Source organism: Macrobrachium nipponense, chromosome 2 (genome assembly GCF_015104395.2).
Source record: "Macrobrachium nipponense isolate FS-2020 chromosome 2, ASM1510439v2, whole genome shotgun sequence".
Lineage (NCBI taxonomy): Eukaryota > Metazoa > Arthropoda > Malacostraca > Decapoda > Palaemonidae > Macrobrachium > Macrobrachium nipponense.
The window spans coordinates 57681585-57696752 of record NC_087201.1 but is presented as its reverse complement, the minus strand read 5'-3'; the positions used below and the strand labels follow the sequence as shown (position 1 = coordinate 57696752).

Genomic DNA, 15168 nt, shown 5'->3' with positions numbered 1-15168 from the left:
TGCCTGAAGGAGGAGGTCCCATAAACGATGGAGTCCTGGCTTGCCTTGCGCCAACATTCCAGGGTCTCCTCCACAAGGGCTTCCAGGAAGAGGGATTCCACAGTAATCGGGGCATTCCTTAAGAGCTTAGCTTCCCTGTCCGGAAGCCTTCTGGGCAATCTGGTCAGCAGTGTCCCTCCTGCAGAGAACCCAGTTAGTCCACTGGGTGACCGACTGAGTGTTCAGGTAGTTGATGGCCTTGCCTCCAGACAGGACCAGCTCCTTGAATTGAGCCAACTCGGCCTTGTCCTTCAGATTGTGATTGATGGCAAACCTGGCCACTGCCCCCCCCCCCCCCCCCCCCCCCCCCCCCCCCCCCCCCCCCCCCCCCCCCCCAGGTCAAGCCAGAAAGTCGCGTAAACAGCCGCCCAAGCCGTGGTCTCCATCTCCATGACCTCCTGCTGTGAGAAAGAGACTGACCCCGCCAGGAGTCGCTCCTCCGAAATGCCTGGAGCGAGGGAAGTATTACCTTAAACGGACTTGGGGATAGAAGAAATGCCCTCCGGAGCGTAGCATCTCCTCTGCTTGGCCTTGACCACCGGGAGGAGCTTAAGGGACCCGTGGGACCGCAGGGAGTTCTTCGGCCCTGCTACTACTTAGTCCACGTGGGCCAGGCCCTGAGCCTTGCTCCTAGCTGGAGGGAGGCTCAAGGAAGGTTTGGCTTCTTTTGGGCACACCATAAGAAAATCCACCGAGGAGGACCTCTTGGCGTCAGGGGGAGGACTTGGGTCTGCCAGGCATTTCTTGCTCTGGACGAGGGCTAGGACCCGCCTGTATGTAGATCCCTCGTCGGACGTGCCTTGCCCTTCTAAGGCGTTCTGCAGCCCGTACTGGATAAAGGTTTCGACCTCATCATCTTCCAAGACCCAAGAGGCCAACGCCTCAGGCGGCAGGGTGTACGCTGGTGAGGCAGGCCAGCTCACTCTGGGGGCTACCGGCGGAACTGGGAGTGCCTCCTGGAGGGAGCGGATGGGGGGGGGTTGCCCACCGATGAGGCCTACATGGTCCGAGCGGCCATCATGAGACACACTGGGACCACTGGAATCAGAGGGGGAAAGGCCGACGGGCACCCCACCTGTGGAAATGAGGGCCACATGTGCGGGTGAATGCCAAGGGGACCACCGGCCAGTGACGGTGCAACCCATCACTGCAGCTACCGCCCCTACTCCGACCCGTCCGGTCATGGCTACAACAAGGCAAGCAGGAGCCACAGTGAGAAGAGGAGGCGGCCAAACATGGCCTACCCCTCCTATCATAGCACCGCTTCATCAACAGGGCAAGCGGGAGCCACGGTGAGAAAAGGAGGAGGCCGAACAGGCCCTACTCCTCCTTGCACGGCGCTGCTTCTTCGCCCTGCACCTCCTCCTGTGGGAGACCCTCATCCAAGGAAGAGGAGTCCAACAACAAAGACACTCCTGAGGAAGAAAACTTACTCTTCAACTTCTTCCTCTTCTTGCTGGGTCTAGCTCGGGGGATGCCGCTAGGGCCTGAAACCTAGCCTGGACAGGGGGGACAGCCACCGGGGGTGCCCTGCCCCTGGGGAGAGGAACACACTGCTGGCCTGCCATGTCTAGCGAGAGCTGCGGAGACATGCCCCAGCACGTAAGTCCTCTTCTCTTAGAGGGGATCTGAAAGGGGTGCAAGGGGTGCCGGTCCACAACCAGGTCTAGCACTCTGAGGAACCTGCCAGCTCCCACTGCCTCGGAGGGACACCAACACGTCCGAGGACACGAACAGGAGCCTCGGTGAAGCAGGGGGAAACACGCTAGTAGAGCTGGTAGGCACAGGGGTCGGGTCCACAGACCCAGAGCTCGGGCCCGCTATGGGGGCTACTGTCACGCATGGGGGAGCCAGACCAGGTAGACCAAGCAGAGTACCTCGGGCTGCCCACGCGGACAGCATCTCAGCCGACGTCATACCCTGCAGCTTGAAGCAGTCCCAAACCTCTTTCAACAGATCTTCTCCCCGTGGCAGGGCAATTACCTGGACAGGTAAAGAAATGAATGCATCTTCAGGCTCTGCAATGGGCAGAGACCCGGCAATGGACTCACCTAGGTCCCCACGCTGGGCGGGGACGGGGGAAGACTTCGGGGGAGAAGATGGCGACGGTGATGGTCTGGAAGACAAAGGCTCTGCGAAGTACGACTTCTTCGAGGGAGGCTTGTCCTCTTGTCCTTTTTAGTCTTCTTCCTCTTCGTTGCCAACTTAACCCACTGTAAAGGGGCCAATCCACACACCTAGCACGTGGAATCCTGCGAGAACGGACTGCCACGACACTTGGTACACAAAGAGTGGGGGTTAACTGCCAACATGGACAGGAAGGCCCCACTAGACTTGGTCTCCGAAGGGCACACACACACACAAGGGAGGGAGAGACTAACACCAAAAAGAAAGGGAAAAGTTTAAGATCGGGTCGATACCGCGGGAGATGAGCCGATACATGTTAACGGGTCAGTGACCAGGAAAGCACTGGCGACCCGACTCAGGTTGCATGGCCGTTGACCCCCGGGGGCACGTATCCCTCTGCCACAGAGTGGCTTGGTGAGGGGGATAACCAGATTTTTCTGGTCGGTACCAGAATGATATCCCAGGTTCTCCTCTTAAAGTAGTTCGAGGTAAGTAGATGGTGTCGGAACAAATTTACAATGTTTCATTTTACAATAAAGCAAGTTTGCAAGGGGTTATCAGTTCCGATGGTTTCAAAATTATGTTGCGATACTGACATCACTATTTTGAAAATATTTTTATATTTTGCTTACAGTCAAGAGCATACGATATACGATACATTGGCCAGCCTCTATACATTTGCCAGAGAGGCAGGGATGTGGGTATCTCTTGCTCTGACCTAGACCTCATTCAAGATCATCAAATTAGATCAGTGTTCGTGTGTGATTTTTGTGCATTTGACTACACTTATAAACTGTTTAAAACTCAAATTAGTGTCTGCCAAATGCCCAAGTGATTCCTACTGGTAGTGCCAAGAAGAGGTATTCCATTACTTTGGAGCAGAACATGAAAATTATCAACCTGCATGCCACCCGAAAGGCAGTCATGGTGATCACTTGTGATGAGTCTATCATAATCAACAGTATCCACCATCATTAAGGACAAGAAACGGATAATGTACACTATAAAGGCATCTGCTTCAGTTCATTCCATGATTATGACGAAGAGGACAGGGCCTTTGGAAGAAATGGAGCAATTACTGGTCATGTGGATGAAGGACCAGATACAAAAGTGTATGCCACTGAGCCTCTGGAACATTCAAAAAAGGGTGCTCTTGCTTTTTGAGGTACTAAAGAAAAAATGTCACCCCGAACAAAGCTTTTGCAGCAAGTTCTGGATGGTTTCATTGTTTCAAAAACTGGCATGATTTTCATTGTATGAAAATTAGCGGTGAAGCAGCAAGCTCTGATGACAAAGGAGCCACTAAATTTAAGGGTGCTTTGCATAAGATTATCACTGATAAAAGGTACTTGCCACAATGAATCTCAATGTCAACAAAACAGGACTGTAATGGAAGCGGATGCCTCAATGGTCCTACATCCACAAAGAAGCACCAACAATGACTGGGTTTAAGTCATATAAAGATCAAATGACTCTTCTGCTAGGGGGAAATGTGGCTGGGTATAAACTCAAGCCATTCATGATTTATCACTTAGCAAATCCCAGGGTATTAGCAAGAATCGGCAAGCATAAGCTTCCTGTAGATTACCAGCATTAAAAGAGAGCATGGATGACTACACTGCTATTTGAAGACTGGTTGGTGCATTGCTTTATTCCAAAAGAGAAAGATTATTGTAGGGAAATTAACATCCCCTTGAAAATTCTGCGGATTCTTAATTAGCAATGCTCCAGGCCACCCTTAACCCATCGGAGATATTAATGAGAACGTAAAAGTTGTGTTTCTGCCACCAAATATAACTTCTCTTATACAACCCATGGCTAAGTTCAAGGCCTATTATCTTCGGAATATGTTTACTCAAACTGTTCAGGCTAAAGACAATGAGGAGAAAGAGTTCAGAACATTGGGAGGCCATGGAAGGAGGTAAAGAAAGTGTATCAATGAAATTTGGAAAAATATGCTAGAAGTATATGTGAACTCATTTAAAGGTTTCAATAAGGATGAAAAAGTTGTGCAAATTATTAAAAAGATCTTGACACTTGGAAATTTAGATTTAGAAATTTATGAGACAGATATCCACGAATTCATAGACGTGCAAGATGTACAGCTTATGGCAGAAGATTTAATTGCCTTCTAGAAGAGAGAAAAAGAGCAGAAGAAGATGGAATTGAAGAGGAGCCAAAGCAAAAGTTTACGAGAGAAAAAAAAAACAAAAAGCAGAGGCATGTGTTAATTGACAAAGAAAGGTCTCTTTTGAATGGATTGATTTGCTAAAGTTGAGAGAAGCCTTCAAGATTCTATTATATGTTACCAAGTCATTTATGAAGAAAGAATAAAAAGGACTTGCAATCCTACTATATATTACAGTGGTACCTCGAGATGCGAAAGGCTCATCTTACGAAAAACTCGAGATACGAAAGCTGACACGAAAATTTTTACTGCTCTACATACGAAAAGTTTTCAAGATACAAAAGGTTTCTGAAAGTCCGAGATTCGCCCGATAACAATTTTGAAACTCGCGCCGCCATCTTAGTTCTAGTAGACTCGCCACCATCCTCCTCCTCTCCCATTGGTTCCTGATGAGATGCTTCTCTCCTATTGGACAGCATCCCTCCCATCATGCATCTTACGTGGTGGCGTTCCTTCGCTCGGCCACTTCGCACCCGAAGCTTTATTGTACATATGTGGCATTCTTTCGGTCCAATGATTTAGTTTTGTATCGTAAATTTGTTAGTGATTTCGTTGTGCTACTTTATCGTGTTGTGAGAACCTAATTAGTATACGTACTACATACGTAACTTAATTACGTACAGTACATATAGTCATGGCTCCCAAGAAAGTTGCTGAAGTTCACAGAAAGAAGAGAATGCTTTCTATGGAGACAAAGATGGAGATAATAAAAAAGTATGAAGCTGGCTTGCGGCTGAGTGTGATCGCTAAGGAATACGGCCGAAATCCGTCGACGATAGGCGCCATCCTTAAGGAGAAGGAAGCCATCAAAGCAGCTACACCTTCCAAGGGCGTGACTATTTTGTCCAACAAGAGGAGCCATGTGCATAATGAAATGGAAAGGCTGCTTCTTGTATGGATCGAGGACAAAGAAATCGATAGCAATACGATAACCAAGATGGCAATCTGCCAGAGGGCCAGCGCTTTTTTCGGCGATTCGATTGCCCAAGCCGAAGACGACGGCAGAGGGGACATCAACGGCGACCCCGGAGTTCAAGGCTTCTCATGGGTGGTTTGAAAAATTCCGTAAACGGACTGGCATCCATTCGGTGGTGAAGAAATTGAAATTACGTAAAGTATCAAAATGTAAAAAGAAATGTAAAATCAAAAAAAGACAAAATAAATTTTATTTTAAGTTTTTTGTAAAGTTAAGTGTTACAGTTTTGTTAATGTGTTTTGTAAAGTTTTGTTTGTTTTTCTGACATTTTTTATGTTTCGTACAGTTAAGTGTACGTATCTAAAGTTTGTCCTCCTCCTCATCTGCCGCCACTTTCGGAGATAGCCTCACTCGAAAGGTAAGCTTCCACATTTTACGTTACAGTAATAATATTTCTTGTACACTAATATACACTTTATTTACAGGTTTTGCATTTTTATTCTTAATTTAGGTATTGAATGGTCCAAATTGTTGTAGTATTTCATTGTTTATAGGTCAATTTAGCTTTATTATGAAATTTACTGGGGTGTTTTTGGAGGGCTTGGAACGGATTAGCCATTTTACATTAAAATGTGGTCCAAGATACGAAAAACTCATGATATGACAGGCGCCTCGGAACGGATTAATTTCGTATCTCGAGGTACTACTGTACTTCCTTAAGAAAATTACTCCAATGCCATCACCAACCTAGTGTCCTGTCATGGTGACACATAAAAAACATTGTATTTAGTGTAAAATTCATTAGTTTCCTTGAAAGGTGAGTTTAAATTTACATATGACTTCATACTTTATTACAGTAGTATATACTTTAAAACCTCTGACTTCGAACATCATCCGTTCCAAAAGGCTGTTCGAAATACGATTTGTTTGAAATATGAAACAAATATCCCCATAAGAAATAAAGGGAATCAAGCTATAATTCATTCCAGCCAACCCAAAAAGTCCCCCTTTTCACATTTTTTCGTATTATTGATGTGTTCAAAAGTTAAACAAAGAGTGTAAAGTAATAAAACAGTACGTTACATTAAGCAAAATTTGTGAAAAAGTTAGTTTCTGTGTACATTTTATGAAGTTTGGTGAAAATGGCATGGTTGGCCGGGGGATGGAGGAAGGACAGATGGTGACCCTGGTTTTCATAGTTTTTCTTATCAAATTTTGACTCCTGTTTTGTAAAAATTCTTTGATTTCGTACATCCAGAAATGCTCCTTCCAGGGCCTAGTCACTGAGCACCCAAACAAAGCATCCCGCATTCTCTCATGACCCATTCTGCTTTTGTTTGTGTGTTTTTTTTTTATTGGAGTGCAACTACTAAATAAGCCATCATGGGGCCAAATAAAGTTCCAATGGCAAGAAACACTATAGATTTTAAGATAGAACTTTTAGCAAAAAGTTGGAGGGTGTAGCATGCCAATCTCAATAAGAAAATGCCTACAAGTGCTGCTATTAGTGAATTTAAGGATAGCAAAGGCTGGTTTGAAAAATTCAGAAAGCAAATGGGCATACATAATGTGCCTACTTCAGTGATTAAGCTCTGTCACCAACATCTTTAAGGACAATGCCATGTTCCCTTTAGGAAAATTTTAGATATGCCAGAAACAAGTCTCAGAACAGTTTTGTTCTGCTACAGAGGTCAAGTGACCTCAAGCTTGTCCTTGCGCCAGTAAGAAACAAAGAAGAGAAGTAAGCCCTAATAGTGGCAGTAAAAATGAAAGAGGAGAATGAACCCCGGATAGGTTATTGAGACCTGAAGTCCTTCCGGAGGGGGATTCCCCTTCCAAACGCTAACCTCTCCTCTCCATCTTCCATATGCTAACAAGTCTTTCATAAAGGTAAGGGTGGTGTTAAAGTGTTTATTCATCCATTTCATTAGTCATTTATATTCATATCTCATTGTTTTCTGCACATAAAACTGTATTTAATCTCTATAAAACATATTTTTCAAAATACAGTGGAACCTCGACATACGAAAGTCCCAACTTACGAAAAATTCAAGTTACGAAAGCAAATACGAAGATTTTTTTTTTGCCCCTGAAAATAATTCAGGTTACGAAAGTTTGTTGCTGTAAAGTCCCAAGAATCGCCCGGACCACCGAAAACAACTTTAAAACTCGCGTGCCGCCATTTGAGTAGACTCGCCACCATCCTCCCATTGGTACCTGATGCTAGTCACTGCCGTAAGATCCTGCTCTCCTATTGGTCAGCATCTCTCTCATTGTGCATCTATGTAAAGGCGTTCTTCAGTCACTCCGTAGCAGCATCGTTATTGTAAGCACACAGAATTCGTTCGCTCATATACGATTTCGTTTGTTAACATAAATTCGTGTTAGTGATTTCGCTTTGTACTTTATCGTGTTGTGTGAGAACTTAATAAGTAACTTAATTATGTACGTATAGTCATGGGTCCCAAGAAAGTTGCTGAAGTTCACAGAAAGAAGATGCATTTTATGGAGACAAAAATGGAGATTATCAAGAAGTATGAGGCTGGCATGCGGTTGAGTGTGATCGCTAAGGAATACGGCCGACATCCGTTAACGATAGGCAATATTCTTAAGCAGAAGGAAGCCATCAAAGCAGCTACACCTTCCAAGGGCGTGACTATTTTGTCCAACAAGAGGAGCCAAATGCATTATGAGATGGAGAGACTGCTTCTTCTATGGATTTAGGACAAAGAAATCGCTGGCGATACGATAACCGAGACAGCAATCTGCCAGAGGGCCAGCGCTATTTTCGCTGATCTGATTGCCCAGGCCGAAGACAACGGAGAAGGGATATCAACAGCAACCCCAGACTTCAAGGCTTCTCGGGGGTAGTTTGATAAATTCCGTAAATGGACTGGCATCCATTCGGTGGTGAGAAAAAAAAAATAAATAAATAAAAAAAAATAATGTATATATATATATATATATATATATATATATATATATAAGAAAAAAGAAAAATGTAAAAAAAAAAATTAATTATAAGTTTTTTGTAAAGTTAAGTGTCAACGTTTTCTGCCATTTGTTAATGTGTTTCGTAAAGTTTAGTGTTAATGTTACCTGTCATTTTTTAATGTTTTGTAAAGTTAAGTGTTCATGTTTTCTGCCATTTGTCGTCCTCCCCTGTCACCACTTTCGGAGATCGCCTCACTCAAAAGGTAAGGTTCCACATTTTACTACACACGTATGTACATATGTAAGTGCTACATAATATAATATATGTTATTCCATATATAAAAACTAAAACTATGATTAATTAAAACCAGTGATCCAAGAGGTCAACCAGTTGGCTTGCAGGAATGTGATCAGACCAGATATAATAAAGTAGGCTAAGATGACGTGTTGTAATCAGTCAGTGCTTAGTTTGCCGTCATCTGTGGTCATTCATTTTTGTAAACGGTTGTCCAAGCTTCCTGCTTGAGACAACCACAGTGACCTATAACTCAAACGGACTACGTGACTTGTAATCTATGTCATCTGTGTGTATGTTCGTATGTTCGAGCTACTGTCTGCTCCCTTTATGATTTGTAAACCAGATTGTAAGTCAGAATTCAATCAGCCATCATCATTAGAAGACCTGTCAGAAAGAAGATACTGAATGAACTTAGAAATTATCATCATGCGTTGAAACATCTCCGTCGTCATAACCAAAGAAGATACTGACTTCGTAAATTATCCTTGAAATCCAAGACACTCCAATGAGTATGGAAAGTCATAACTAACCAACCTTAGCGTAAAATTATCGCAGGTCTAAATAACCTCACAGGGCGCCTTATTATACAAAGGTATCAGCCCTATATATTTCAAGAAACAAACCTGACGGGTCTGCTTCCTACGTGACTTGTAATCTATGTCATCCGTGTGTATGTTCGTATGCTCGAGCTACTGTCTGCTTCCTTTATGATTTGTAAACCAGATTGTAAGAGAATTCAATCAGCCATCATCATTGGAAGACCTGTCCAATTTTATCTGATCTTCATCATGTAGTCTCAGAGAATAGAGATATTTTTGTACTGTGTTTTCTACTAGAAACCTCACATCAGAAAGAAGATACTGAATGAACTTAGAAATTATCATCATGCGTTAAAACATCTCCGTCGTCATAACCAAAGAAGATACTGACTTCGTAAATTATCATAGAAATCCAAGACACTCCAATGACAATGGAAAGTCATAACCAACCGACCTTAGCGTAAAATTATCGCAGGTCTAAATAACCTCACAGGGCGCCTTATTATACAAAGGCATCAGCCCTATACATACAGTATTTCTTGTACCATGTACACTAATACACTTTATTTATACGTATGTACTAGTACATTTTAGTAGTATATGTGGTTTCAGTTAGGTATTGAATGGTCCAAATTGTTGTATTTCATTGTTTGTTGGTCAATTTAGCTTTATTATAAAATTTACTGGGGTGATTTTTTAGGGCTTGGAACAAATTAGGCAATTTACATGTAAAATGTGGTTCAAGATACGAAAAAATCAGGTTACGAAAGCCGCTTCGGAACGGATTAATTTCGTATCCTGAGGTACTACTGCATATTTTTGGGTGTCTGATTTACATTACTTATGAGAATTATAGTTTCAGATTTTGTACGTTTCAGACGTCATGGGACATTCTGGAATGGATTACATATGAAAAATCAAGGTTCCACTGTATGATACTTAAAGAAAGGCACGCTGCCTAGGTCCTTCAGTGGGGAGGGATAAATGTGGAAGTGCTTCCCCCCTTCAGTTTTGGGTCTAAAGAAGAATGAGTCTAAACGACAGTCGATCGCTGGCTATTTGCTTGTGTCCCACCTATTCGCCGATTTTTCTATAAAACGCATAACATTATTCACAGAAAATTTGCCTAATCATGGAATCTTTCAGAGAAATATTCACAAATTACTGAAGTTTCATATTTTATTGACTAGATATATTTCTCATGATAAAACTATTAAAACAGTCAGGAATTTTTTTTTTTATTTGAACTATCAAAAAAGGTAGTTATAAGCATTTTTAGAGGGGTGTCAAGTATTCACAGGGGATTTTGGTCCCTTTCCCTAGCGAATCCCAAGGGTCAACTGTTCCTCTATCTCTCGAGGATCTTGAGGGAAGATTTCCCTGCGGTGGAGTTGTCACGATGGAGTCCTTAGGGAAGAAAAATAAAACAATACTGGGGTATAAAGTTCTCATAGACTCATACAGGTCAAAAGTAAATAAATACCTGGCCCGCGCCTATAAAAATAAATTCGGTAAAAAAGAGAAGACAATTCAAAGGCTCCTCTCTTGTAGGAGCACCCCTCCCTGAGCCATTGTCTCCTTTCTTTCCACTTACTCTTCTTTACCCATCCTCTTTCACAGTTTAGGCTCAGAAGGTATGCTGGAGAGAGAGAGAGAGAGAGAGAGAGAGAGAGAGAGAGAGAGAGAGAGAGAGAGAGAGAGAGAGAGAGAGAGAGAAACACATCCTGCCATGTAGTGTCCAAATAAAGAACTGGAAACCTAAGATCCAAATAGCATGAGCCATATCCCAGGAGAATAATTTCATTAAGAAATCCCCAGGGAAATATGACAGGCTTAAAATGCAGAGCCCATGCCCAATATATGTTGGAACAGTACTGGGTAACCACAAGAGCAAACTGACACACCAGACAACAACACCATCTGCTTCCAATCAGAACTGTAGGCTGTGCTGGACACATGCGAAAGGTTTACTTGTTACCAAGAACAGGCAGCATTAGGTAAGCCAAAAAGTTGTATGTAATTCCTCTATGGTCCATAATATATCTTGCACTGGCACACAGAGCCTATTTCACTTCCAGAAAGGATTTCCATACAATAAAGTCCCTACTGAGTATGGGTGGAATAGAGGAAATATTGAGAGAATATAAATAGAATGACATCAAACACTAACTCCAAATAAGAATGAATGTCCTATAACTGGCAAGGAAATAGAGCAGTGGTGAAGAAGGAAAGCCTCTGTTTCCAACTCGCATCTACTATGTCTTATTCAGCCCATTATAAAGGTAACAGAACTCACGGATAGGGTGACATTTATTTGAGATGTGAAAGGGGACACCTGTATAAATTACAAAGTACACATATGCTATGCATAAGCATTATACATATATATATATTATATATATATATACATATATATATATATATATATATATATATAGAGAGAGAGAGAGAGAGAGAGAGAGAGAGAGAGAGAGAGAGAGAGAGAGAGAGAGAGAGAGAGAGAGAGAGAAATAGCAGCTGCTTGACTTTCATCTTGAGTCCTGACATATGAGATGTATTCTTCAAAATATTATATTTTGATATATATACACATTTGAATAAATGAAAGTGTATGATTCAGTCAACATTTAGTCCAACCAAGTGTTACTTTCATTGGTAAAATATATCCTTTGACAGCATAAAAGGGAAGCTTATAAATATGATTCTATGAATTGTAAACCAAAATAAAATTTTTTTATAGTAACCACTATATTCTGCTGCAACCAAAATCTATAGTACACCTCAAGCCTCTTAATAACAAAATATTTGTCTTAATTAAATCTTATCTGATTAACCTCTTCTGTATACTAAATATGAACAGAAACAAGATTATACTGACTGAGGTTAGAATCCTGCATTAGTGACAAACTTCAACTGTGATACATTATGTATATTTTATCACTGAAAACCATCCTTACCAACTATGCTAGTCCATTGTGTGAACCTCAAAATCTTCCAAGCTCATCCTACAATGTATTTTCCTACTTTCCCCAACTTTAAGCAACTTGTTAGATCTGGGTGTCAGATTAAGTTAACTTTACAGTAATCTTACGTGTGTAAAGACGACCTGATGGGGAAACACTAATACGCATAACCTAGGCCTAATATTCTACAGAAGCCTTATGTAAATACAGTCGACCTCCGCTATTCGCGGACTTGCCTAGTCACAGTATTTTTCACTGAGAAATATTCACAAATTACTGACTTTTCATATCATATTCATGACTAAATGCACTTCTTGTGACAAAACTATTAAAATACTTGGGTATAAGCATTTTTAGAGATTTTTTTTATTTTTATTTTACTATCAACATAGGCAGTTCTAAGCATTTTTAGAGGGGTTTTAAGTAATCACCAATTTTAGCCATACGAGGGGCATGTGGATATGTGTCCCCCGGGATACATATCCATCAGTTACCTTACAAGACCCTGATCACTACATCACTAGAAACGACCAAACAATTAAAACATTTTTCAAGAAGCCTAGGTTAGATTACAATGCAGTAGCTTTGAGTTGGCACTCTACACTAACTAGCCTACCCTAGATTACACTGAATTCATGTTATTGGGTCAAAGGGTACATAAATAATAATTGTACAGTATTCATGAATTTTATTCATATAAGTTACGTAAGGCAAAAGATGGGCTTTATCTTCAGTTTCCCTGAGGAGTTAATGGCCCAGTTCACTCACTGATTTCAATCACTGAACAATGCCTATTGTCTTATAGGTGCAATCACATAATCCTTATTTCAAAAGAGACGTCTTATACATAGCTCCAAGTTTACAGTCTCTATGGTCACCAGCTGGGAACATTAAGATACTATACGCAGTACAGAGACATTATTTGGTGTTTAAAATTACTTTTACTTTGCTTACACTATGACAACTTTCAGTGACTGCTCAAATTCTCATCCATACTGACTAATCTTATTTGCGCAGATTGGTGCAACTTGCACCATTACATTTTAACACAGTTGTCCTTTACTATATGAACCAGGAGAGCATACCCAATATCACAAAATGAGCAATTCAATAGTTTACCATGGCTTACTCTGATAATGATGAAATTAAGTTTAAATAAACAATGCAGAGACCATCACTGTGAAGCATTACCGTTTGTTCAGAAGGAGGGGATTGGTGTCTGGGATAACAAACCAAGGTTGGCAAAAGACTAGGCATCCTAAACAAGATTAGGTTATTGCTTTTTTTTTTTTTTTACTCATTTTATATAATTGAACCCACCCAACAAATCCAATGTAGAACTATTATAATGTGACTGCACGGCTTCTTACCATAGGCTAACATGTTAATTTATTTTTTATAGATTTTAGTTATCAAGAATTTATTGTTAATTTTTGGCAATCGACTGTAATTAACCTGAGAACTGATATGCTGGACATCCTAGAATGCTATTGCACGTGCAGTGTTATACTAATTATAGTTCCTTTTAAAATAGAATTCCTTAAGTCAATCACTTCTTGAACATATGGTTCCCATATGCCTTGCGTATGCAAGGAACCATTCCAGGGTGGCCATCACACCAATAAGAAGTCCGATCTCTCTTCTTGTTTTGCCCCATCCAAAAATCCATTCCCAAAGGGTCCCCGATCAAGATGCGAGATTAATAATAATTGACTGCCTACCTATAAACACCACCTCCTCCTTCATCGGCAATACTAAAATTATAGGAAAACTCAATTTCCAAGGTGCATAATAAGCTGTGCAGTTGTTCCTATTGCTAGGTTTACCAATCCAAATTCCCTAGAGCGGGGGAGGGGGAGAGACCCTCTACATTAGATGTGATGCTAGCTAGCAAATTTCAAATTATTCAGTAATGTGTCTTTCAAGAAAAATGTTACTTCAACAGCAGGCTGTTAGAATAACAATGTGAATGTCTACCAATGGTATGGCTGTTTATTTACATAGGACCTGTAAGAGACTATACCTATATTACCTCCACGCCTAACCTAGTAGAATTAGTAGTCTATAAGGGTCAGCCTACTCACAGCTTTCTATCCCAGAACCAAATTGAATGACAAGATAATAAGACTTGTTAATACCACAAACACTATGGCAACACGTAACAAGTTTCCCAGAGAAAAGGTCAAAGATTCTTCCCAAGGTCTCCTGCGCCTACCATAACCCGGGTTGCCAACGTCGGCCTACGAAGGAGCAGTTTCAAGACGAAAGCAACGCACCATCGGGGACCTAGGTACTACTCATTGTTTACGTCGTGTATCTGCCTAGCTTGGTATATCCTAGTGTCATCTACCCTGAGGCCCACTACTAGCAAGTCTTGGCTCTGTGCCTCTGGGTACTGCGATCGTTCTGGAGGAAATGCCAAAAGCCAAACATTCCAGTGAGTCGACATGAGTCACGTCCTACGGACAATTCCCGCTGGAATTGCGAGGTCGCCTTTATTGACCTAAATCCCAATGAACGTCCGTCATAATTGTACAGAATAATGAGAAGACCAAAAGGAGACGTAGTTCCTCTGGCGAACTCATGACAACATCCTACACAACATGCAAACGGCAGCAGCGGGGGTCAGGGTAAGAGGGGGAGCATCATTAGGGGTCTCTCCTCCAACATATCTCTCAGCTAACACCAGCATGGCGGCCATTACCATCTACAGCCAACATATCACTTCCTGCTATAGGCCTACGATGACATGTTGGCGGGAACTTGTTGATGATGATGATGGTGAGGACGGGGGGTATTAAGGGGGTAGAGGGGGGTCGGGGACGTACCTGGTGTTACGTCGTCGCTCCGCCAGGCTCAACTCTCACTCTTACTGGAAGATGAGACGTCTACGTCAGTCCACGTCAGAGCTCCGTCACACAGCGTCAGCACCCGGACCGCCTCCCTCACCCACTAACCACAATATTGTTCCTGTGCCACCTCACACACCGAGAAACTTCACTTCGTGTAGTGATTCCCACTGAAATCCTACTTTTATTTTTAGATTTGTCTGCAACACCTTGATGTCGCTCACTAAGTCTGGTGTTAATGAAATGTGTGTCCAGTGCATAGCTTGCCAACAATTTTATGCATAATACATAAATTATTAGTTCAGAATTCAAATA

The 15168-nt window shown here is 42.0% G+C and overlaps 1 protein-coding gene across 9 annotated transcripts in view; it reads right to left on the bottom strand.

The window, feature by feature from the left end:
• The window catches only part of LOC135220608 (cyclic AMP-responsive element-binding protein 1-like), an 81977-nt gene extending 67022 nt beyond the window's left edge, over nucleotides 1–14955 (bottom strand). For 8 of the 9 annotated variants that reach the window (XR_010315733.1, XR_010315732.1, XM_064257904.1 and 5 more), the window contains exon 1: nucleotides 14833–14955. The gene's annotated coding sequence lies outside the window, so the exon portion shown is untranslated. The remainder of the gene's footprint in view (nucleotides 1–14832) is intronic. The other variant, XM_064257908.1, reaches the window with a different exon arrangement.
• Between the last annotated feature and the right edge of the window lie 213 nt (nucleotides 14956–15168).